Source organism: Carettochelys insculpta, chromosome 6 (genome assembly GCF_033958435.1).
Source record: "Carettochelys insculpta isolate YL-2023 chromosome 6, ASM3395843v1, whole genome shotgun sequence".
NCBI lineage: Eukaryota > Metazoa > Chordata > Testudines > Carettochelyidae > Carettochelys > Carettochelys insculpta.
In genome coordinates, this window is record NC_134142.1 from 82,918,312 (window position 1) to 82,942,885 (window position 24,574).

Below are 24,574 nucleotides of genomic sequence, written 5' to 3' on the forward strand. Positions count from 1 at the left end.
CATAGACATTGTCACTTTAGTGCTTTTATGCTTACCTCTTGTTTACTTGAGCACCAATCAGTACTTTTAGAATGTCTCCAGTTGTGTGTCAGGGTGTGTCAGAATGAACAATTTCAGGCACATCAGTGATAGCTGGCAAAGCTATATGCATTGCATTCTTAAATACTCTTCCTTTTATGTGAAACGTAAACTTCATGCTAAAATCAGATACTTGGATAATTCATTTAGACTCGGAAAGAAGATCAGAGGTTTGTCTGAAGTATATCTGAGGTATGGGTAGAACTTTGACTTGGCACGCGGATATACTATAATTATGGTTATGATGATCTGGTTATCCTTTGCTCAATTAATTTATCTTTTTATTAACTGACAAAACTGCCATTAATAAACACCGTCTGCATATACTGAGGGGATAATGCTTTTGCCGAGGGAGACTGAAGAAGAAAATACTATAATCTAGTTCTCAGAACAGTTTACGAAACACATGTCAAGCTTCACATATGTCCCACAGAAAAGTTTCTTCAGGTGCTTAGCATGGTATTAACTTATAGCTATAGTATATTTTACCTGGTATCCAGTGCTTTCTAACCTGCCTCTGTATTCATTGATGACTTTAAAACTACAGCTGATTTTTTATAGTATCCTCCTTAGAGTGTGTCACAAAACACTAGCTATTATATTTGGAATATGGTTTAAAAGAAAAGGCCTGAAGTGCAAAATTCAGATTTGGTCCCAGTTTTGAATCCTTCTAAAGTTTGGAAATGTTTGAATCTGAAATTTTGGTTCTGTCTCATCTCTAACACTTGGGTTTGCTTAGTGTGTCCCAGTTGCAGGGCTGGTAGGTTTCACTCATTCTGTTGGGAGGTGATGATGACATCAATTAACGCTTAAGCAGAATTTGGACTTGTCTGAACAAAGTTGTTACTGCTTAAGAAATCCTGATTAACTCCATGCATGGATATTATTATTCTGGAACAAGAGTGTCCATGCATGGAGTTATTCCGGAAAAGCTTTTGCATTTTAAATTACCATAAACCAAGTCAACTCTTGAGTGTAGACAAGCTTTGAGAGTCAAGGCACAAGGCCTGCAAACACAGTGGCTAATGGAAAGATTGGGATCAATGGAGACAGAGTGCTGTCTTGTGGTTAGACCCCAAACTTCAGAGCCAAAAGGAGGGAAAAGGACATCCTCTTTGGAGACTCCATGGGATAAATTTCCCCGATCCCACCACAGAACCTTAATAAAGCTGAATGTCTTCAAACTCTTTGCAGCTAGTTGGGTGGCATAATCATGACTGGTAGCACAATTTGTCTCTTAGCGGGAAGAAGGTGGCATGCAACCAAAGATCTAAGATGCAAAGAAAAAGGAGAGGTTTGAATGAGAGAAGCAGAGTGTCCATTGGCACAGAAATGGTGGCCAGTGGTGTACCACAAGAGGAGATGAAAAGAAAGGGACACTGTAACCCATCAATCAGTCAAAGGGAGAAAGGAAACCTTCCTGCCTTTTAGGTGATATATCTCTTATGTGAACCTATTCATAAAATAATTTGAACAAGCCCTTTGTGCTGGTTTATTTCTCTAAGGATGTAACATTGTGTACCTTGGCTATTCTCCCAAGTAACTAGATTTTAATAAAGATTGAATTAAGCTGTCATAGTCTTTTAATGGAAAGGGTACAAATGCGCTCTTAGGCTCTCTGTGCCAAGCCACCAGACTGCAGATAGAGATGGTACTGCATTGTCCAGAGAGGTCATGTTAGCTTTTTTGTCAGTGATTGTGGCTTCCATGACACAGTGGTGGCATGTACCAAGGGAAAGGGCATGAGGCTTAATAAGTGGGTGTGGGGGAGGGTGGGAATAAATGTTATCATGGAGTGGCTGGCTGAAAGCCCTTTAAGCTAAGCTCTCTCACACACAACTTGAAGCAATTCATGGTTGCTGCTAAGCTTAAGCGAAGGATAAGAACTGTATCTGACATGTTCTCTTCTGTGGGCCTACTCCGTGTTTTCAAGGACCTGTACCAGAAATATTATTATTATCCTGCTGCTATTTATAGTGCCCCACAAACATCCACAGGGTTCTTCAGTAGTTCGTGTGTGCATTCCAAACCCTTATGCAGAAGAGACTGGAGACCATCCAGAACAACAATTGTTTGAGATTGCTTTGTAGAACAGATGGATTCTCAGGTCTACTTTCAAGGAGAAAGGAGTTGTTGTCCTTACTTGGATTATAATTGCAAAGTATCAGAGGGTTAGTTGAGTTAGTCTGTATCTTCCAAAACAACAAAGAGTCCTGTGGCATCTTATAGACTAACATATTTTGGAGCATAAGCTTTTGTGGGCAAAGACCTGCTTCATCAAATGCATGAGTGGGGGGAGTTTCAGAGGAGGGTGTAAAGAAAGAGTCTCAGTCAAGGGGAGGGCCAGAGTTGACAAGGTCTTTTCAGTCATTCTGTCTGAAACCCTGCCCCCACCCCCCACTCATGCATCTGATGAGTCAGGTTTTTGCCCACAGAAACTTATGCTCCAAAATAATTGCAAAGGTGTTTCAAATGTAAAGGGAAACATGAAAAGCAACAAGAGGGTGCAAAGGGGGTAGGCGCAAGGAGTAGGCAACAGGCGCACTTGGATGACAGGCCAGGAGTACTGTAAAAGGCCAGTATGGGGTAGGGTAGAGGAAGAGATTGTTTTGGATGAGAAGAAAAGTCTGTCATTTATTTATGCAGGAAGAATAGAGGAAACTAGTGCTGAGGTAGAAGAATTGGGAAGCTATTGTCAGAGAAGCATGAAAATAAGATGATCTTTGAAGTACCACTTTTGATAGACTGGCAGGATCAGAAGCAGCGTCCAGAGAGGAGAGAGATTTCAATTATACAGCTGGGATATAGTTAGAGTGTACTCTAGTGATTTGATATTTGGGTTCAAGAGAAAAGAATGAATTCTGGAGACACTGTGGAGGATTTTATGAATGTCTGGGTATGAGTAGAGTCAGTCAAAAACTAGGAAGTAGAAGATGGAACTGTTGTTGCCAGAGAAGAGATGGTTTGATAGCAACAAACAGTTTAGTTTTGGACATTTTAAGCATAAGGAAGAATCAGAGAAATAAGTAGACTAGCCAGAGGTGGGGAAAAGTAACCATCAGTAGAGATGTGATGCCCATGGCTTTGAAAAAGATAGGACCTAAAAAGGACAAGAATTCTGAGGCATTGTAGCAGTGTTTTTCTTCTGTATGCTCTTGTATTCTGTGTTTCTGGCTGTCATTTTGAAATGACCTTTTCAAAATACAGCATCAGGACTGAGAAAAAGAAATGCATACATTAAACACTTGAGTTTTTCATTTCCTATATTTGTATCTATAGATATCTATCTATCTATAGCTATAACCAGTGCTTTTTTGTGCTACTACTTGCCAATACTGAGTACTGGCACCTTGGCAGGCCCAGCCACAGGATTGGCTTGGGTGTGAAGTCAGGGAGCCATCTGAGCACTTGCTCCTCTTTTATTTGTTTGTTTGTTTGTTTTTTACTTTTTAACAAGAAAATCACCAGCTATAGCTGTATCGATATATTTAAAGTAGATTTCCATTTTAATTATTTTATGCATGTCCATGGTTGAAGTTGCATAATTACCTACTGGACTTGTCTACAGTAGCCCCCTCCTTTGAAGGGGGCATGGTAATCAGCCCAATCGGAGGAGGCTAATGAGGTGTTGCGATGCATAGGCAGCACCTCATTAGCATAACGGCCACTGCAGGAACTTCAAAATTGTTAACTTCGAAGCACTGACAGGCAGTGTAGATGTGGGAGTTTCAAAGGACCTGCCAAACTTCCAAGGTCCCTTACTCCCAAAAAGTTCCCATGGTGGCCATTATGCTAATGAAGTGCTGCATATGCATCACAGCACCTCATTAGCCTCCTCCAATCAGGCTGATTAGCATGCTGCCTTCGAAGGAGGGGACTAGTGTAGACAAGCCCACTGTGTAATGTAATTTCATAGAGAGGATGATAATGGAACGTGCACTGCCCACTGTAATATTCGTTTCTAATTTAAAAAGAATGCAATAATGCATTGGCCCGACAAAGCAATACCAATCAAAGTTCAGACTGATTACAACAACCAGTTGAGTTCCCTGTTGTGGCCTTGATCAAACAGTTACATTATTTATATAGTGCCTTTAGTGGCAGCAATAGCCTACAATTCTCAAAGATCAGTATGGTCTGTCTGAAAAATAGTTTCAATCTAAGGACTACAGGTCTCGTAATATCCGTTAGTAAGCAAGAACATGCTACTAGCCTTAATCAAATACTAGTTGCAATTTTCAGCTCTGAAATTTCATGTAGTAGATCCACTGGAGTTTAAATGTCACCGTGGAAGTCAGGGTTGTGTTAGTAATGGGAATGGGAAGGGTAGCTCAGTGATTTATGCATTGACCTGATAACCCCACAGGTGTGAGTACAATCCTGGGGGAGGAGCATTTAGGGATCTGGGGCAAATACATTTTAAAAAAATATCTGCAGGGGTGGTGATAGGTCCTGCGGTGAGTGCAGGGGACTGGACTTTATGACCTCTGAAGGTCCCTTCCCTTTCTATGATGTTTCCCAATATTAGCTCCCTCTTTTAAAGGGGGGCACACAACTGGTGTAACTCAGTCTCCTGTCTCCTAATGTTTTGCCTTTAATCACAAACCCACCCTTCTCCCCTAGTTAATTGGGTGGTTCCAGGCCATTCTTTATGGATTACTGACAGTTGACACAGATTCAATCTTTTTGGTGTAATTGATAATCATTTTTCAGGAAAGGCCAGCAATTCACTGAGCTGTTACATCATAAATGCCTGCCACCCATAAAGAAGCAATAACCCCTCCCTGCAAAGCAAAGCTTACTACCTCCAGGAAGTTGGTATGCAAATTATAATGGCCACTGTGGCTATTTTTACGATGCTGGTAGCAAAGCAGTGAACGCCAGATCTGAGTGCTCCTCAGTTCTGTATCTTTCAAACCATATTCTCCCCTCCTGTGGGCTCAACTATAACAGTTGCAGCTGCCAGCGATTTTCCTGCTTCTGCTGTAGCTGACCTCACCCAAAACCTGAAAGGGGAATTTCCACATATGAATAAATCAGAGAAGAGCAATGAGAAATGACAGGTGTCACGGAGAATGGGTTTTTTTTTAGAGGAGGTTCTCTCTCAAATTGAAACCACAGTTCATTCCAATATATCTGGTTGATGAGTAGCTCCGTGAGTTGGTTTCCCTTCTAATGATGTCTGCATCAGTATTTAGAGTGTGTGGGTAGTAGTGACAAGGGAATTCAACTTTCTTTTATACCTGTGAGATGCAGATAATCTCTTTGGTGTTTTCCAGTGCCAATCGTGTTGTACTGTACAGTACAATATATTTGTGTACAATAGCCTTTGTCCATTGTGTCACAAAGCAAAAAGGATAATGAGCTCAAAACAGGTTAAAGGTCAGGCTAGAGCTAATTATTCACGTTGCTATTGAAGCACTCACACCAATTCAAAGCGAAAAGCAGAGGGAAGACCTGAATTTAAAATATATCCACAGCTGGAAAGTATATTGGTTTGCTTTTTTAATTCATGACTGCCGTCATCTCAGTAGGCTTGGAATCTCTGTGATCATTGGCACTGCACACACTACCAAACTGGTAAGTTGATACACTGTGCTGCGTGTTTGCAAAAATAATATCAGGCTGTAGTAAAACTTCCAGATCTCTTGCTGAAAGTAAAGCTGTTTGAAAAGCAGCGTGCAATGTATAAAAGAGGATAGTACTGTGCAGGCTCACTGCTGACTTGGAAAAGAAAATTAAACATTGATAGTCATCTATACCAGTGATTTGTAACCAGGGGTATGTGTGCCTCCAATGTGTGCAGAGGTCTTTCAGCACTAGGTCAAATCATCTAAACCAGTGTTTAAGGGGGCTCCCACGTGCAGCTCAGTGTTTGGGGCTGGAAAGCAGGGCAGTTGTCTGGGGCCCTGTGCCAGAAAGGGCCTCACAAGGCTAATCTACGTATTACACTAATCTGGGGTACACTAATCTGGCAAGGTTAGGAACCACCGAGTTGCACCATTAGCATCTGATTTTGTAAATATTAAAGTTACATCAGATGCAGAATACAGTCAAGAGACTATGTTTTGTTTCTGTGTCATTGGGTAGGTGCCCATAAGAGGGCGTGGCCTATGTGGGTAGATGTGCTAAGTATATGCCTTCAGCGTATTCCCATTCAGCAGTGAGAGATTTCCAGGAACCTGGGGATGCTTTGTATAAGGTCCCATAGTTGAATAAAAACCCTGATATCTTTTCTTGTCAATGTAATGATAACAATGTTCAGTGCTTTCCAACTGCAGATCTCAAATCACTTTAGAAAGAGGGGGTAGCCCTTAATATCCATCATTATCTATGGGAAAAGCAAGATGCCATGTGACTTCACATCTCTGTAACTCAGGAGAGTGCCCACATCTCCAACTCAAATTCTACTTGCAAAATGATGTTGCCACATTGGGAATATGAACAGTTCAACAGAGAGAGTCATTTTGCGAACTGTAGATGGAAATGATTCATTAATAGCGAAGATAGCTAAGATGTGGTTAATGAGTGATTCCATGGCTTTGTTTCCCTTCTATGAATGTCTGCATCAATATTTAAAGTCTATGGGTAGTATTAACATGGGAATTTAACTCTCTTTTGCACCCATGAGATGGAGATCATAGTGCTATGCTTTTCCAGTCACTTTGCAACACAATGTCAGTTATATTGTGAATGCAGTGCAATTTATTTGTGTACACCATCCTGGCTGCCTTTCTTCTTTGTCTTCCTTTTCGTTTCCTCTTCAGTCACTTTCCTACTCCCATTAGGTATCTACCATAATTTTTTCTGTCCTTTCCCTTTCTTGTGGATTACCTAACCAGTTGGAGAATGGATAGAGTACTCTAAAGTTCCTCTGTTTTGCAAAAGCATCTTCAAATTTTCAATAATTATTTTGGTTTTTTTTCCTCTTTGTTAATGTTTGTTATGTATGAAATGTCCTTACAGGAATAAAGGAAATATTTGAACAGGGAAAGAAAGACTGTGTAGATTGTGAAGTTAATTCAGATTAATGCCCTCTGTGGCAAATTAAAAAAAAAATCACCCTTTGAATGAAGCTTTGTCCCTTTTGTTGACATTGTTTTCCAATTTCCTGTTTCATTGCATAAATGGTACCTACACATAATCCTAACACCTTTTAGCTGTTATCATTCACAGTAGGTTTTTTTCTTTTTCTTAAGCAGAAGTGGACCCAGACTGTAGTTTCCTGTACGTGTTCAGCTCCAAAGTTTTGATTAATTTTTCTTCAGGCAAGATATTGAAAACAATTTGAACAAAATAAGAGCTGATCCAAACTTCTGCCCCATATTGATCCTCTTTTGAAGTAAAAAACCAATGTTAAATTTGATTTAAAATACAATTTTAAAATATTTATGGGCTTTTATCTTTCACTTTCGAGTTCAGATGACAATTCCTAAAATGTTACAATGTAGAAACAATGTATATTGTTTGGTATTCATGGATTCTAATGGGCAAAGGACATTAAAATATCCATGCCTCCCCAAGCAGATTAAAAATTGCAAACCTTGTCCCTCCCAGACTCCAGCCTGCCATTATATGGTCCTCATTATTTTCAATTTGCAGAAACACCTACCTTTAATGTCCATTGATTCCTCAGAGCCACTTGTAGCTAAAGCTGATATTCTGTTTAATACATTGCTTAGTCTGTGATGACCCTGGAAATCTGCTTCCTTTTCATTTCTTATTTCCATCATCATTGTGTTTTACTCGTTTGTTCATTTTCCCTCTCACTGGTATCTGGCTGAAGCAATCTGATACACTCTGTTGGGTTCTATCTGTCTAAATAGGAGACCAAGAGTTAAATCCAATTTAGCCAAATTTTTTCAGCACTCTGATCATCTACAGAAGAAATACAAATCTAGCCCACCAACTGGTCTCAATAAATAGGCCTCGGGGACTCTTGAAAGAAAGGAAAGTTTACAGACGCAAATATGTTCTGGTTGTGGACTCTATTTTTGCCCCTCACAACAAATATTTCTGTTCCTTTGAATTTCAACCATCTGACATGCATAGGTCTGACTTGTGTCCTGGTGCTTCTAATAATACCAATGTCATTCTGGGATCCTTACTCCCAGCACCAATGTGAGAATGGCTAGAATGAAATGTCTCTGTCTTCCTGGGCAAGAAATATCTGTTATTTTGGACCCTTTCAGAGATAAGTGAAATGTGAATTTTTCCACTTCTTAGTGGAAGAAAAAGATCCTTGCATGAAATAAGTTCTTCAACCTCGGACTTAATTTGCATTACTCAGCTGTAACTAAGCCTCCTTCATAGCCAGGGAAAAGCCATTTCATTTTATAACCTGCAGGGAACAGTTTTCTGGAAGTTACAATTAACCACCAGTTGAGTGCAATGACCCTTTCAGGTAAAAGACATCCATTGTTGTCAAAGAAGACATCCTTGTCCGCTTGTGCAGTCTCACTCAGATGTAATGACCTGGACAGCCACTTTTTACTGACGGGAGAAACAATTGCAGTTGAACACCCTTTGTGCTTTTGTAACATGTGTGGTCTGACAGCATCATCCTGCACTGAACCCAGTATCATGATGACAACAGAGGAATTTTTATGTCAGCATTGCTGCACACCATGATTTTAGTACTGCTGTGCAGTTCTCTCTTTTCCCCATAGCCCTATGCCCTGTATGCTTGATGGGATAGGACAGAAGCCTAGCATCTCTAATCTACTTGCTTAGTGTGTTCCCCACCCTGCATACCTCAGACATGTCATGTAGCACTAAGTAAGTGGTGTACTCCATCACATGAGACGGAGTCAGAGAAATGCCACACAGCTCTCAGGGTTCTAGGAGCAGCATGGAAGGTTCTACAGAGACACATGCACTTGTTGGGCCACTGGTTGAGTAGCATTGCTATTAAGTCTCTTCACAGGATCACAAGCCATTCTCCTATAGTCTGGAATCATTCAGTAGGTAAATTGAGGAGAAAGTCTGCTCCCCTTCTCTCCATAAAGAGACATGCTCCATGATGTGGAGATCATCCATATTGAAAATATCTGAGAGAGAGAGACTGTAGCTGATTTAGGGCTATCATATTAGTGGTTTTGTTCTCTGTTAACCTTTGACTAAGGGTACAGTTTTACCTGTACCAGACCACAGAGGGTTGAGGTTTCCTTTTTCAACAAAGTATTTATTACAGTCAATTAATAGTAACAAATGGATACTATTCGCTTAAGAAAGAGAACTAGAGGCCACGGTGGACCACAAGGTAAATGAGTCAAGAGTGTGACACTGTTGCAAACAAAGGTGAACGTGATTCTGGGATTTATTAACAGGAGCAAGACATGAGAAATAATTCTTCCACTCTACTCTGCACTGAATTAGACCTCAGTTAAAGTATGGTGTCCAGTTCTGTGCACTCCATTTCAAGAAAGTTGTGGAGAAACTGGAGAAGATCCAGAGAAGAGCAACAAAAATGAATAAAGGTCTAGAAAATATGACCTATGAGGGAAGACTGACAGAACTGGGTATGTTTAGTTTGGGGAAAAAGAAGTCTGAAAGGAGACATGATAACAACTTTTAAGTACCTAAAAGGGTGTTACAAGGAGGAGGGGAAAAATTACTCTCCTTCACCTCTGATGATAGGACAAGAAGCAATGTGCTTAAATTGCAGCAAGGGAGATTTAAGTTGGACATGAGAGAAAAATTTCCTGTTAGATTGGTTAAACATTGGAATAAATTTCCTAGGGAGATTGTGGAATCGTGATTGTTGGCGATTTGTAAGAGCAGGTTAGACAAACACCTGTCAGGGATGGTCTAGATGGTGCCTGGTCCTGATATGTGTGCAGGATTGGACTTGATGACCTCTCAAAGTACCTTCCAGTTCTAGTATTCTATGATTCTAAGTCACTGTAATAGTGCTAATTGTTGATGAGCATGTACCAACCATAAATAAACGGCAGTGGAGCATTGGCTACCATGGTCAGGCAGGAATCCCAGTGGTTTTCTAGAACAGAATGTCTTCTTTTGCAGAACCTAGCATCTCACAGCAGCCTTCCTTCAGGGGCAAGCAATTAGTAACCATCTTTCTATCTACTTTATACAATATCACAGTGCCTGTCAATGCAGAATATAAGCAAGAGGGGCTTTACCAGCTGCTTGTAAGTGGGCATGCACTTGCTTCAGATATATAGTAGAGCCAAGACACTGTTATGTTGATGCTTTGGGCTCAGCAAGGGATATGTTAATATTAACCTTGTACAACAGTATTTGCTTTTATTGCCAGACAGGTGTAATCTAACCATATCTCCCAAGGTAAATGCACCAGAGAGCTCTAGCAGTGTGATAATAAAAGAGCTGATACTGAAATGACACACCTTCAGTACATCCTATTACACCCAGAAAACATTATCTCTACTCTCACATGTGAATGATATGTACTTAGCTACACCTGTCTTTGTCTTCCCTGGAATCATATACCTGAAGGAAAAACTCAGATCCCTGAGGTTCTCTACAGATACAGTATGATATTTCCTCAGAAATGGTGGGAACATATGATGCAATGTTGCTGAGATGATCAAATCTAGAAGCAGCTTTTGGGTATTTCCTGTTTTTTTTTGTCAAGCTCTGTAAGTGGTTCCATTTAAAGAGGGGAAACTGTGATGCAGCAACTGGGTGGGGTCCATGCTGTAAGTGCATAAAGTACCAAAGAGCTTGAAATTTTGTCCTTTGAATATATAGATATCATGAGAAAGAAATGAATTAAACTGCTGAATGATGGAACATCATATTACCTTGATAGACAGATAGATAGATAATGCCTTTCCATTCGTAGGGGATGATGTGCTGACCTACTCCGGGTCCCATGGGTGCGTGTGGGGTTTGATACAGCAGGGGGAGTCAGGTGGCCTGGGACCGACCACCCCACCTTTATAGCAGCCTTATATAGTGTAGCAGCAATATGTGATTCAGTGTATCTACTTTAAAACCTAGGTTTCCACAGTATTATGAGTACCAGGAACAATAACACTCCAATTGTGAACACCACAATGCCCTGTGGCTGTTCTAAGTCCCAATAATTCTCTATACAGCCCCACCTAGTCCAGCTAGTGGTATTTACCGATAGTGACTGATTCATTTATTCGTAACTACAATTATTTAACACTTGTCTGAAATATATTTATTTATTTGGCATAGGCGAAACACTAGGTTACATATAGCTGTATATAATTACATGTGACTTACCAATAACATCCAATGCTCCCACATCTCACCAACAACTACGTTACAGCGGCCCTTCAAGTCAGAGATACGGCTTGGTTGGGACCTTTCGTGGTGGTGACGTCTGGGTGATCAGGCCGGGGTCTGCTGTCTGAACTGGAAGTTGCTAGCCTCCGCCTAGTGTCCAGGAGCCCACACCCCTGTCCCTGCTAAATCACCTTTTATACTGTTTCTTACTTGAGGGTTCAATACCTGGCCAATTAAAGTGTTTGTTACCTAATTTGGACTTTCTATCCTCCCAGCCTGTCAGAACATGTTACAAGATTTCCTCTGTCCTTGGTCATTTTCCAAACCTCCCCCCAGGACCTTCTGATGTTGCACAACCAAGATGTTCTCTTTGGGGGGGACTTCCAGCTACTTACCCCAGCTGTTCTCTTTGGGGACTTACTATTTGCTTGTCAGGATGTTCTCTTTGGGGACTCTCCAACTACTTGTCAACTTTCTGATTTCTTTCTCCTGGCCTGGCTTCAGACCTTCCCGCCGTTGTATGATAGCATTCCAAGATGGAGTGTATGGTCATTCTGCCTTGCGAGTGAGGCCCGGACACCAGGTGCTCATGATCCCACAGTAGGATTCAAAAAAGTTCATAAAGCAGGTCAGTACCATGATCCCCATTTTAGAGATGGGGAAATGGAGGCACAGAGATCGAATGTGACTTGCCCAAGATCACCCTGCAGCCCAGTGTCAGAGCCAGCAATGAAATCCAGGTCTCCTGAGTCCCAGTCTAATGCTTTAATTGCTTGAATGTGCTTCTTTTGCCTTATCACAGAGGACAATAGTTAAGAATTCATATAGGAGCTGCTTCAGAAATATGAGAAGGCCATGAGCAAATCTTCTAATACTCTACAAGTCAAGAGCAGCACACTGGACCAGGAACATTTTCTGAAATGTGGTATCTAAAATTCAGAATAGGAAGGAATGTAGGAGAAAATTCTCTATTAAATTGAACTATGTAATCTATCATACAACCCTTAGTGATTTGGGTAGGACTACTTAGGTGATAAGCATAATTTTTTTTTTCAGATCTAGGGAAGTGCAAGTCAACATTCAAAAGCAGCCATACAATAACAAACTACTGTTTGCAGACCAGCTTTTGAAGTAACAGTGTCAGCCAGCAAAGTTATTAACAGACTTTATTAACAGACAGTGTAGGAGTTCTGATTAAGCTCAGTTTATCAGCACTACAGTACACTACCATCTACCTGTTGACTCACACAGGAAGTTCAGACAGAACTTCTGCAAGATGACTCATTACCCCATAACCACGCATCTTTTTACCATGAGAAAGGAATATGCTCGAGACATACCACATCCCTACAAACAATGATGACCATGGTAACACATGACTATGCCAAGGTGGGGTATGTGAGGTAATGTCTTGAGACCAACTCATTTTCTGTTATCAAGAGATAAGTTTTCAAGCTTACACATCCTCCACTCTTTAACAAATTGTTTGGTGCATTAAGTTGATGACTGCCTATTTAGTAATCTTCCATCCTTCCAGAATAGAGCTAAAGTCACCTTGATTAGAATTTTTTCAGCCATCTATGCTAACGAACAATTATCCAGGACAGATTTTCAACATGTGCTGTTTCTTGGTGGATAGACAAATCTTTCCCATCTTCAGTTACTGGATCCTCTACATGGATTGTTGAACTGTGGATCAGCTCTTTCTGTAGTTGCCAAAACATGTATTTTGCCATTCAAAAATTGACTGCATTCCAGCTGTTACCTTTTCAGCTGACATGATTCAATTTATGGATTTCTGGATTGCTAAACTAATAATCACCACAACAAAATCTTTGCCTTCTGGATGACAGCAGTTCTCTGTTTGCTGGTTCGTGTATTTTGAGCAAATAGTACATCCGCTTACAATAACATCAGTGTTTAGTACTGTACATGACCAAAACAAAGTTTCCTGTGCATGCATATATATTTTAATGCTAATGTTCTTCGTGGACAAGCATTGCCTAATGTAAAGCAACATATTGTCATCCCAGACAATTCTTCAGGTTGTGAGGAGTTAGAGAAAGATAGCACTTGGCTTCTACAACTATTCCTGGCTTGTCTACACTGTCAGATGTTTGCAGATGACGCTGCTGTAGTGTCACACAGAGAAGACCAGCTTCAGAAACTGCTGGATCAGTTCTTCAAAGTGTGCAAGGACTTCGGGCTTTCCATCAGCCTAAAGAAGACAAATGGTCAGGACATTGCTGACCCTCCATCAATCATCATTGACAACTATACGTTAGAGGTCATCCACGAGTTCGTTTACCTCGGGTCCATCATCACTGACACCCTGTCATTGGAGACTGAGCTAAATAGGAGGATCGGAAAAGCAGCCACAACTCTGTCCAGACTCAGCAAGAGGGTGTGGAATAACATCAAGTTGTACACTCACACCAAAATGCAAGTCTACAGAGCCTGCATCCTCAGCACCCTCCTTTACAGCAGCAAGTCTTGGACCCTGTACACCTGCCAGGAAAAGAGGCTGAACGTCTTCCACTTGCACTGCCTCAGGCGCATCCTTGGAATATCGTGGAAGGACAGAGTGCCCAACACCACTGTCCTTGAGTAAGCTGAAATCCCAACCATGCACACCCTCCTCAGGCAGCGGCGGCTCTGCTGGCTTGGCCATGTCCACAGGATGAATGATGAAAGGATCCCAAAAGACATTCTGTATGGCAAGCTAGCCTCTGGCAAAAGACCTCTCGGACGCCCCCAGTTGCACTACAAAGATGTTTGCAAGAGCAACCTCAGGGAGGTAGACATAGAGCCGGACAGCTGGGAGGAGCTGGCAGACGATCGCAGCAGATGGAGGCAGGAACTACACAAGGGCCTTCAGAAGGGTGAGATGAGGATCAGCCAGCTAGCAGAGGAGAGGCCAGCCCACAGAAAGCTCAGTAAGGACCTGCCAGACACCCACTACACATGCAGCAGATGCAGCAAGGACTGTCACTCTCGTGTGGGCCTTCACAGTCACAGTCGGCACTGCAAATGATGATCCCAAATGGAACTACGAAGGGTGCAATCCATAGTCTATGTAGACTGAAGGATGCTACTACTACTACTACTACTACACTGGCAAATTATTGCACTGAATTTCTCGCTCAGAGTGGTGAATAAAGCTTTAGTGCAGTATCTTGCCAGTGTAAGCAGACTCCCATGGTGCGAGCTATGCCCCTTCCCCCACCACCTGCCCCCCCCACCCCGTGAAGATGTTTTTCCTAAAGCACTAGGAGAACTGTCTCCTGGTGCCGGTGGAACCTGTACACCTATGTGTGGTTAACTGTCCCATGTAGTGGCACCTAGACCACTTCACAGAGAAAGACTGCGTGTCCTGTATAGTCTAAGCTGAGAGCCTGGTGTCTAGCAGTCCCAGGTTTGAGTCTGCCTGTGGGCAGTTACACTGGTGTATGACCACACTGTCCCATTAAAGTGATGCTGCAGTAGTGCTTTAATACTCCAGATATAGACAAAGCCTTAGCTGGGTTTTTTTTTTTTTTACTTCCATACCAGCTGAGACTTTCTACTTAATTTCCCTTTCAGTTGGCAAGAAGTCAGTTTCACATAAAATATTGAAAAACTAACAGAGTTACAAAGTTATAACCTCACAATTGTCAAATTACGCCTGCCAGTCTTAAAATAGCAGTCGTATCTGTGTCTAACTTTAGTGACCAATTCCTTCCTTGTTATTTCACAATGCTTAATACTAAAACAATGCAGGAGAAATGTAATCATTAGGAACATAAAAATTCTTTGTAAAGTTTAACTCAGGATCTAACACAGCTTGTTTTATGGGTGACAAATAACCCGCAACTTTATTAGAAAAATTTCTTGCTTCTTTATGTTTTGAGTATCAGCTTTTGGATTCTTGCAAGTTTATCACACCGTAGCTGGGAGTGAACTTCTTAGATAGGGCGACCATCTTTCTCTCTCCCAAATACAGGGCAGGAAGATATGAGGGGCGGCTCCTGCAAGCCCAGGGGAGCTGGGAAGGAGGCAGCAGCTGCCGGCACTCCTCAGGAGCCCCAGGGAAGTGGCAACCCACAGCGATCTCTGGGAGCCTGGGGAAGTGGCATCCACAGATGATCCCCTGGAGCCTCGAGGAAGTGCTAGCTGCCAGCCCTCCCTGAGCTCTGGAGAAGCAGCAGCTGCCCATGCTTCCCTGAGGCTCAGGGAAGTGACTCCTGCCAGCAGCTGTGCCTGCACTGCTCCTGGTGGAAAAGGTGGGGAGGTGGCCCAAATAAGGGACAATGAGACCCTTTTAAAAAATAAGTTGGGATGCCTTTTTGGTGTCCCAAATAAAGGACCATCCCACCCAATATGGGATGGATGGTCACCTTATTCCTAGAGCATGTAGATAGATGTCCACTGACTTTGAGTACGTAATTGCCCAGACCCCACCTGGGTATGTACTTGGGCAGCCAGTCTGGGCTGCTGACCACACTAGCCCTGTCCCTTATGCCATTTTGAGTTCAATAGCTCAGTCAGAGCTAGCATATGTATCTATATCTATCTTCACTGGGAAACATGTTCCCAGAAGAGGCCAGAAACTGACCTCAACTGGCCAGCAGAGAATTCCATTCCACTCCATTCTCAGACAGAAACTACCTGCTGGATTAGCACTGCTGGTTTCAGGACCTGTCCTTCTGATACCCAGCCTTTCTGGGGCCACAAAGGATGCAAGGGGTGTGACAAGGCTTTGTATTACCACAGCAAACCTGTACCAGTCTAGGGTCCCTCAAGAATTTTTTTCATTGACTTCAGTGAATTCTGGATAAATTGGTTATTCATCAGATTGAGCTACTACACATTATGTGAGATTATTTATTCCAGAAAGCCTTTTTTTCTATGACTTTCTATCATTTTAGGTCCATCAACACTAGCTGACTTTAAATCTTTTCAGCTCTAATTCGATATGAGGCACTTGAGTAGTTAGTTCCATGTTCTACCAACAGGCAAAGCTGAAACGTGCATTTCATGTGATTCGTTTTTAAGTGGTATCCCATATGCTTCCAGTTGTCCTAAAAATATAACTCTTTCCTGGCCCAAACTGGACGCTTTCACATGACTCAGCACCTCAAATATCTTGGCTTGCTGTGGTGCGAAGCAGCATGAGTGTCAGCCCAGGCTCCATTTTTTTTGTGACTGCAATGGCGGAAGGTATGTCTAGTAATGAATCTTCTCTGAGGGGGATTCTGGCCTTTTCCATGATCAGTGCCTTGGGAAAATGCTGCCTTCCCCCCCAGTATCCTGTTTACTTACCTTCTCTTCTACATTCAGCATTTCTGCTTGCTGCAGACTTCACCATTCCTGGCACCATGTGCTTCTAACAAGAACCAGACTACTACATTTTAGCTGAAATTACTTCCCAAAATTCAAGGACTCAAAGTAAGCAGAGCATCTCAGAATTATGCTAAACAGTCTGCTAACTGCCTTATGCTGGCCGCTGACTGAGATTGGTAGTTCTCTTTAATTCCAGTTCAGAATAGGGCTGACACAAACTGAATCCTACACCCCATAGTCACAGGACATTCATGAGAGGCCCTACAATAACAAAGTACTACCCCAGCTCAACATTCAAAAGGAGCCCTTTATTAACAAACCAGCAAATGTAGTTCAGTGCTCATGAGAAATGCTACAATAACAAATGAAGGTTATTAGTATGCCACTGTTCACACAGTGAACAGCCCCACAATAAGCCAACAGTGTGCACCCCAGAGCTCAATCACTAGTATCCTCTCAATAACAAACCAATTTGTGCAGGTCAGCAGTCTTGAATGTCTGTGGGGTAATAAACAAGCTTACAAAAAATCAGTGCCCACTGAGTAACATTACAGTGACAAATCTGTGTATTCGTGGAAAGAAGGCTAACTGTTGTAGGAAGAAGAAGAATGGTTTTACATCTCAAGCTTTGCTGGAACAAGTAACCGTGAGGTGGAAAATGTTTTTTGTCTGTTTGCTTTTGCTTTTGTTTTTGGTTTTTGTTTAGAATTGCTAATAGCTTGCTTGTGTCTCATTTTAAGGCATGTTATCCAGGTGATATTTTATTTCCTTCCCTTCAGTTTTGATTACATTCATTTGTGGGAAGTGAGGCTTTAAACCATTAAAGTTTGCAATGCTGAGATGCATAGCTATACGCTGATCCAGTAATTTATGAGACTTGTTTCTCAAGTATACATATAGAGCAGTTCTTATTTCTCCTGTGTGTCCTGTGAGAAATAGGAATGTAAATGTTGCCCTTCCTATATCAATGGCACATTCAGCTTAGTACCCTGCATCTGACATTTCCTATGCAGATGAATCCCCTGACTACTATACATAATTATTAAACTTGGCAGTTCAATCCAGCTCCTACTGAAATCAGGTGGTTATTTCTATTATAGCTGTAGCAGGCCATAACTCAGGGCTCCCATTTGTGAACTTGACACCACCAGCTGATCCTTTGGCAACTAAAATAGATCACTGGTGGACACCTAAGTGCTCAGAGGAGCACACAGATGAAGAACCAAGTTCTTAATTTAAATGAAGGATTCTGTACAGGTTGAATATCTCTCATCCATCAACCTTGGTACCTGACAGGTGCCGGACGAGAGAATTTTCTGGATGACAGGAGGTCAATATTATCTCACAGCATTACCAACATTTCCGTTGCTTATGGAGCTCTTAGAAGACATGTAGGGGTAAATTACAGTTAAATAAGAACAGAGAACGTTGAAAGCCAGAACCGTTGGCTGGAAACAAACTTAAGGGAAACTTGGCTGCTCCCATGATAAGTGGTCATCCAGTTGACTAAAATCATGCAGGATTACGGAGTTTGCCAGACGAGAGAGTTCTGGATTAGAGAGGTTCAACCTGTAGTATATTGTAAGAAAATGGTGCAAAATGGGTTTAGCTTTTAGCAGTCAGGTTCCAAGGGTGCTTTATTTTCCCAGTAACAGAGAGGAAGCCATGCTAGTCTATACACTATCAAAACAAAAAAAAACTTGACTGCTTTTTTTTTTTTTATTTTCCCAGATATTTGAAATAGGAGAGATGGAATGAGTCTGGCCATGGAGGCCAAACTGCATTTGGAAAGAAAAAGCTTGAAAGAGGCCTATTATTTTAGGGCAGTGATTTGCAAATGGTGTTCTGCAGAACCCTGGGGCTCTGTGAAGTGAAAATAAGGGTTCCATGAGAAAATTCAATTATAATAGCTGACTCCTCTGCGGTCCCCTTTCCTGCCACCACTGAAACAGTAGGACTAAATGTAACTGGTTAAAAGGCCAGCAGGGCAGCGGAAGGGATCTGGCTGTTAAACCAACTAAATTGAGTTCCATTATTTCAACAACAGCAGAGCGTGGAGCTTCAGAGAGCCACTCTCTAGTCCCATTACCTGAGCAGCCACACCCCTCAGCTCAACTCTCCCCTGCCAGTGGAACATCTCCACAGCAGCCTTCCTTTGGCTGGGTGGACATGGCTGCCTGGCATAGGCTCCCCAGCCAGAGCCACAGATAAGTTAGTCATGGGGGTGAGTTTGGGTCTGAGGAAAGTTAATCCTGGGGATGGGGGGGCAGGTTTGGAGCTAAGAGAGATTAATCCTGGGAATAGGTGTGCAGGTTTGAGGCTGAGAGAGGTTAAGCCTGGGGGTGGAGGGGCGGGTTTCAGGGATGGGGGTTAAAGCTTGGGGATAGGGGTATGGATTTAGGGCTGAGGACTGATGTGGGTAAAGCCTGGAGATGGGGAGTAGGTTTGGGGACTGAGGATAGAGCCTGGGAACTGGGTTCCACAAAATTCTTTTAAGTTTAAAAGGGTTCCATGGCCAAATAAAATTGGGAAATGCTGTTTTAGGGGATTATCTGTCTTCCTGCCACTTCTCATTAATAGAAGGTTAGAATGGCCTGCGTGTCTTTTGGCATGTTTTCCTTTATGAGGTGTAGTCAAAAAAGCCTTCCTCTACTTAGCATAGCTGTTACCATAATGTGCGAATCTATGTAAATTTACTGTTTTTTTCAAAATATTAAAAAATCTTGTGGTTTCCTTTCTCTTCTATTATTTGTGGTAAAATGTTTTTAATGCCGTTAAAGTCAACAGACGCTTTTGCATTCAACTTTTAAAAAAATATTTATTTTTGAGCACTGCCTGGTTTTTCTTAATGAACTTTCCACTCAACCCAGTTTAAAAGAGGGAGAATGGTTATTAGAGTTTCATGTAGTTCTGGGGGACCAGAAGGAGAGCAATGTAGTAACTAATTTACTCTATTGATTCTAGTTTGGAAATTATCTATTAACAGATCGCAATATATTTTAAATGGTTGTGCTAAATTACTGTGAACAATTCTTGGTCTTTTTAACTGGAAGCACACTGCAAGTGTCCAGAATTCAAAATCTGTGTTATTGCAATTGGACATGTGGCTCACATGTTGTACGTGGTGGGATTATCTTATCTGACTGAGGAAAATTCTCTGGTTTCTCATGCGATCAACTCACAATTTGCATGTAAAGCAGTGAGAAGACAATCAAAGAAGATTTGTTTAAAAGTTCAAATAAACACTGACATGTTTTGTGCCTCCCTTGCTGTCCCTCCACCCCTGTTATTCACCCCACTCCAACTTCATGTAAATACCTTCACCCAGACAGCATGGAATTGACGCTCACAAAGGAGGCCTCCCTTATTCTACCTTTGGGCTTACACTGATGTTTCTTTTCTCATGCTGTTGGGTTTCACTAATGCCAGTATTACGGATTATGTCTTGCTTACTACAAGGTGGCATAGTGGATAATTATCTGATTCCAGAATTATGATTTCTCTGAGCGTTTGGGTTTCCCCATTGAAGTATTTGGTGCTGCTCCACAGCTGCACCATGTTCTGATGCAACTGGAAGATTGTCATTCTGCTTTTGGGTGAAGCAATTGAAAAGAAAATAATATTTAATGTAGAGAGCAAGGAAGTCGAACATGAGTTATGACATTGTATAGACTATCCAGGATGTTTTCCACAACAACTGTTGGCAAGCAGATAAACCATGTTTGGAAGTTCCATTAGCAGCATTTTTTTTTCTGAAACAGCTGCTGAGGAATGAAATAAATGGCTTGTTCTGACTTGTACTTTCGCAGTCAGTCTAGAACTGCTTGGCTCAGCAATATTCATTTTATTCCTATCTTTAATAAAACTAATGTAATGATCATGAGAGTTGCCAAACTAAGAGGTTGTCCACCTGCAAAATAGCAATGGTTTTGGAAATGGTTTCCCCAGTAAGGGCAGACCAGATAGTCACATGCTCAAGTCTCATTCTACAGTCTTATCAGATAGACGGGCTTTAAAAAAAGAGCATATAAAAAGCTCCAAATAATGCAAAAAGAGTAAGGAATACTTTTTTGCTTTCTGTAAACTGGACAAATCCTTTCTCTACTACATAGACCTTCCTCACTAGCACCCATCTAACCATCTAAGACTATCATGACTACTGCCTTCCCCCCTTTTATTATGGGAGCAGCAGCTCTACTTAATATCAGGTGTTATTTGCAACATTGCTATGTTTACACTGCAGCCCAGGTCTATGCTCTGAGATTTATCCACCGGCAATCAATTTAGTGGGTCTTGTGAAGACCTATGAAATTGAACACAGATTTCTGTCCCATTGATCCTGTTATTCTGTCCAGGGTGGGAATAGTAAGAGAAGGTTATAAACCCCATTGTAATTCGACTTAAGGTATGGCAACTCCAGTTATGTTATTTACATAGCTGGAGTTGCCTAGCTCAAGTTGACTTTCTGCTGTAGTGTAGATGTAGACTCAGTCACATGACCAATATCACATGCTCCCAATATTCAGTTACTAATCTGGTAAAGTCAGGTCTGATGCACAGACCCTTCCTCCGATTCCTGACTGCCTATTTCCTTAACATCCTTTAGTGTGGGACCCTGTCAAAAGCTTGCCAAACATCCAGAAACATATCAGTTAGATCGCAATTGTCCACATAGTTGTTTACTCTTTCAGAATATTCTAATACATTGTTGAAGCATTTTTTTCCTTTGCAAAAGCCATGTTGGCTTTTTCCCAATGTATCATATTCATCTCTATGTTTTATAATTCTATCCTTTACTGTAGTTTCAACTAATTTTCCTGGTACTGAAGGTTTACTGGTCTGTAATAGCCAGGAGGACTTTAAAGTCTTTTTTAAAATTGCAATTATGTAAGGGCTGCCCATCAGCCATCTCGTACAAGGGCTGATTTAAGTGTCAGCAATAGGTTATATTTGAGAGTTCTCATTGAGGGAATACACATAGTTTGACCCTCTATTATGGTGTTATTTAGTAGTTTCCATTCAGCTTACAAGCATTTCACTCGTGTAACTGTTTAATTTCCATTTAACTAGCTTCCTCATTTTTTGTGTAGGTCCTCTTTTCGAAGCTAAATGCTACTGCAGTAAATTTCTTGGCATTTCTACTCCACTACAAAGATGTTAAATGTAATTATATTATGGTCAATATTACCAAATGGTACAGCTGTATTCACCTCTTGTTGCTGGCAGGACTGAATGGGAAGTGGTTTTCATGTCCCTTGAGAATTTTTGAGATACTGAAACATTTGCCCAATGCAAATGGGACAAAAAGATGAAATACATTTTTCACAAAAAAAGTATCTGCGAACACTTTCAGATCAGGTCAGTTAAAGTCTTTTGTTTTGACACTGACTTTCTTTACCTTTTGTTAGAATACATGAACTAAAATTTCTAATCGAAAAATAATTTTGGACTGAAAACTAAACTGTTTCCCTCTGAAATGTCAGAACAGGGTGTTTTGATAATTTTGGAACTCTTTTTCCAAAACATTTTGAATCTGAAGAGTAATCCAAACCAACCCTCTCCCTCAAAACAATTTTAATTGTGACAAATCAACATTTTTCTCTAGAATTAGAAAATTCATGAGCTATGTGTATATATATGTATATAATTTATGCAGTAAATACGCACATTTTCATCAACATGCTTCACAACTTTGAACCAATCATGTAGACACAAAAAAATCAACATTTTTAAGCACACCCGTGACCAATCTAAAGAACCTACCATGATATGTCTACCTGAGAACGGAAAATTCACTGAGTTGAGTTTTCCATTTTCATTTGAATGTGGGTTACATGATTTTCAAAGATTTTCATGCCTCATCTCATAAGTGAACTATTGTTGAATTGACACCTACCATAGAAAATCTTCGCAGGGAGCTCTTGGACTGCTCAACAGTAATTTCGTAGGGCCACACCCTAAGGAAAAGATAAATGCTGCTGTGCTCTTTTAGAGCTTGAATATCCTATAACTTCTGTTTCTTAGAAAGAATCTTTTGTGTTGCTGTATGATATCAGCTCCCGAGCTTTATTCTCTGATCTTCTGCCTGCTTTTTCAACAATATTTTAACTTTTGGACTTTGACTTTACCTAGGTAGCTCCCACACTTTGTTGCCTGCTCTACAGGCAAGTCTGAAGACAAGGTTGACACACTAATGAGTTGTGGTTTAAGTGTAATCTTGCAGTCTTTTTCGGTTTCTAAACGATATCCCTGCTGGCGTTAAAAGACAGTTTCTCTGAACAAACAAAGACGAACAGAACTTGTTGTTTCTTGGTCCTGTTTTACATACTTCACCACTTTAAAGGGCTGATTTAGCAAAGAACTTTTACACCTACTTAGTTTTAAGCATACCTGTAATCCCTTCTCTTCCCTCTTCAGCAGCACATTTTCATGCATACTTAAAATTTATTGTGATGAGTGCAAGTTGTGTAAGCGGATGTTCAAGTGCTCTGCTGAATCAAGGCCTAACTCAGTCCCATGGTTGGAAGTAAATTTGACACTTTTGTGCTTTTCTGATACCACTACTGTACAATGCCATTCATTAACTGAATCATAAATATTTGTGACAGGTATATTTCAAAATGATAGCTACGCTTCATTGATATAGTCCCTTTGTAATCATTTAGCTTACAAAATCACTTTGAGTCACTGTATATACCTCCAATTTGTGGATGGGAAAACTGAGACAGAATCCAAAGGACAAATCAAACACACAGTATTTGATATGTCAGGGTATGAATCTGATGCGGGGGGGTGTCTTATCCATGCACGCTTATTACCTAATAAATAAAATTGTTAGTCTTTAAGATGCTACAGGTCTGCAGGTTGAACCTCTCGAATGCAGGACTCTCTTGTACAGCAACATCCATAATCCAGCATGATTTTAGTTTAGGTGGATGACCACTTATCAAGGGTGTGCCCAAATTTCCCGTGGTCCCATAAAGTTTGTTTCCAGCCACCAGTCCTGGCTCTCAGAATTTTGTGTTGTTATTTAGCTGTAATTTTCCCTAAATTTCATCTAAAAGGCAAGTAAGCAAAGCGAGTGTTTGTAATGCCTCCCAGGGTCTGGCAAATTCTCTCATCCAGCACCGGGCAGATGCTAAGGGTGCCGGATTAGAGAAGTTCAACATGTACTACTTTTTTTGTGAAACACAGTGGCTGTGTCTACACTGGCCAAAAACTTTGAAATGGCCATGCAAATGGCCATTTTGAAGTTTACTAATGAAGTGCTGAAATACATATTCAGCACCTCATTAGCAGGCGGGCGGCTGCGGCACTTTGAAATTGATGCAGCTCGCCGCCGCATGGCTCGTCCAGATGGGGCTCCTTTTCAATACGACCCCAGCTACTTTGAAGTACCCTTATTCCTATCTGCTCATAGGATGGCCATTTTGAAGTTTTTGGCTAGTGTAGACATAGCCAGTAAGTTAATGATAGAGGTGGGAATAGAATTCACAACTCCTAGTCACCTTCACGGTGCTCTAGGTACATTTTGGGATGGGTTTTTTTTTCTTGTGGCAATAATAAGTAAATATTATTACTGTTCATGGGGCTTGGGAGTGTAATGCTGGTGAAAGTTCACAGTTGTATTGTCCAGGAACTGGATATCTATTTCTCTTCAAATGTTACAGTGATGGAAGCAATCTAAAGCTCTAGGCAGAACAGAAGAGCAAGGGACAAGGTTCAGTATGAGTAGCAATATTGCAGCTTTCCACTTATTGCCTTACCGATATGCTCTTGTTTTTGTCTGGAAGGCATCTCTTGGAGTTGGATGGTGTTTCAGTTGTGTATCAACCTTTCAGAGACTGCTGAATGGGGTGTCACTTGTGGTAAAGTTGATTTTTTACATAGACATTCGACACTAGATGTAGACTGCCAGCTCACTTCACATAGG

The 24,574-nt window shown here is 41.2% G+C and overlaps 1 protein-coding gene across 9 annotated transcripts in view; it reads left to right on the forward strand.

Moving 5' to 3' along the window:
• Positions 1–24,574, forward strand: part of CD44 (CD44 molecule (IN blood group)) — a 112,129-nt gene that overhangs the window by 7,575 nt on the left and 79,980 nt on the right. The window lies entirely within an intron of this gene.